This window comes from Dipodomys spectabilis, unplaced genomic scaffold, assembly GCF_019054845.1.
Source record: "Dipodomys spectabilis isolate Male_0828 unplaced genomic scaffold, ASM1905484v1 ptg000019l, whole genome shotgun sequence".
In the NCBI taxonomy this organism is placed as follows: Eukaryota; Metazoa; Chordata; class Mammalia; order Rodentia; family Heteromyidae; genus Dipodomys; species Dipodomys spectabilis.
The window spans coordinates 12891573-12893633 of NW_024870696.1; the positions used below are offsets into that span (position 1 = coordinate 12891573).

The following is a 2061-nucleotide window of genomic DNA, read 5'->3' on the forward strand; positions in this document are numbered from 1 at the left end:
ATTTCTTACCTGGTAGCAGGTAAGAAATTTTGTATTAAGCCCTCTAACTGCATACTTTATTAGATGACAGAATTTAAAAATTCAGTGAAATGCTTCATTGTATTTTCTCAGAAGCTAATCAAAAGATGACAGAGTCCTACACAATTTGGAGACACAGAGTGGATGCTGAGTAATTAGAAGTCACGTCAGGTGTGGAATTTTAGAAAGTCCTTGGCATAAATGGCACCATGGCTCTGGCAGTAGATACAAAGGAATGATGCTCTGGAGAGGAGCAAGGGACACTCTGGGATCGGCCCATGGACAGGGTTCCAAGTGGAGGTACGATCTTTAATTCTATGGCTTATCCTCCACTGCTCAAACCTCTGTCTTCATAAGTGGTAATTTCAGTAACTCGAAGTCCTCTTTCAATGGGGTCTGTCAGGAGGAGTCTTTGGGGAGCATATATCTTCTCATTCTGTTCTTGAATATATTTGGAGACTTTCTTCAGAACCTTCTTATAATGGTTTTCCATGCACAAGAAAATGGCATATGCTGTTAAACAAGCCAAACAGCCTTCAAGATATGACTGGCCCCCAAGCTTCTCTGCTTCTGCATAAAGATGATTTAGAGTTCGAAGTGTTTCTTCAAACTGCTATCAATCCTGTTCTCCAACTCTGCGGGGAACTTGGACTACAGTGTGTGCCACTGCTGCAGTCTTGCAGAATGAATACCTTCCCGGACACCGGGCGCCTGCTGCGGCCTCATGCCAAGACCGGACCCGCCGCCCCGCCTCCTCTGCTGTCCCGCTGCCCATTTCCATATTTCAAACATGGGGAAATATGGTACCAAAATAATACAAATGACATAGGAGGTCAAGACATAGAGTGACAATTTCTAGACCAACGAATGCTCTTTTTAGTAAACGATGGTCTTCAGTTCTTTCATCTACCTGAAAGTGCCCTGATCACACTCTCTCTCCTTTGTCTGTCTGTCTGTCTGTCTCTCCAGATGTTGCCCAAAGTTCTGCATTCTTTTTCTTCACCATGATGTTCCTGTGACTCCTTTTGGGCATTCTTCTCAGGAAGAATGAAGGCTGGCGGCTAGGACAGTAAGGACAGTGTGTCTGCTTCTACTTCTACCACAGCAGAATTTCTTACAAGGGTTTTGAGGTAGAAAGACATTCATCATATTGAATTTTAATAGAATACTGGGTAGCACTTGACTATCCCGGAGTATCATGGCTGTATTGGGGTAGGGGAGAGTGTTCCACCAGAAACCTCTGGAACGCTTGGTCCCTCCCTCAGCCCTGCTGCTGGCTCACTGTAGAATCTTGGCTTTGAAGAGTCCCAGGGGGCTCGGGGTTTGTAGATGCAGGCCTTCATGTCTGGCCATGAGGGAGTGAGTCACCAGAAACAATTCTAAACAAATTTTCATTTATTGTTATAATTACTTGTGAAGTGAAAACAATAAGCCAAGTGAAAGGGTCAAAAGTGGAAGGAGGAAGGGAGGAGAGGATAGAAGGTACGCTCACCAGGCAGTGTTTAGGCCACTTGACAAAAAATATTGAGAAGGGTACTGCTGGCTCATGCCTATAATCTTAGCTACTCAGGAGGCTGAGATTTGAGCATCGTTGTTCAAAGCCAGCCCTGGAAGGATGCACCATGGGACTTCCCTCCAATTAGCCATGAGAAAACTGAAAGTGATGCTGTGGCTCAAAGTGATAGAGTGCTAGCCTTGAGCAAAAAAAGCTCAGGGATGGTGCCCAGGCCCTGAGTTCAAGGGCCAGGATCAACAGGAAAAAAAAAAAAAGACTATTGAGAAGATGTGAAGATAGACAAACTAAGAATGGACACAATAGCCATTTGTTTCTTCTAGTCAAAATTTCCCTACATATACAGTGAGAAAGGATCATATTTTAATGGAGGGTATATTTTAAAAATATTTGCATATGCATATTTAAAAATGTTTTTTATTTTAGAAATATTTTCTGTTAAAAGCATATGTGTGCATTTTGAAAAAAAATAAACTGTAAATTAGACAACAAAGCAATATGCATCTTGGTCAAACCCAGAAACATTTCCC

The 2061-nt window shown here is 42.6% G+C and overlaps 1 pseudogene; it reads right to left on the reverse strand.

Moving 5' to 3' along the window:
• Positions 1 to 281: 281 nt before the first annotated feature.
• LOC122103798 lies at positions 282 to 744 on the reverse strand (annotated as a pseudogene).
• Between the last annotated feature and the right edge of the window lie 1317 nt (positions 745 to 2061).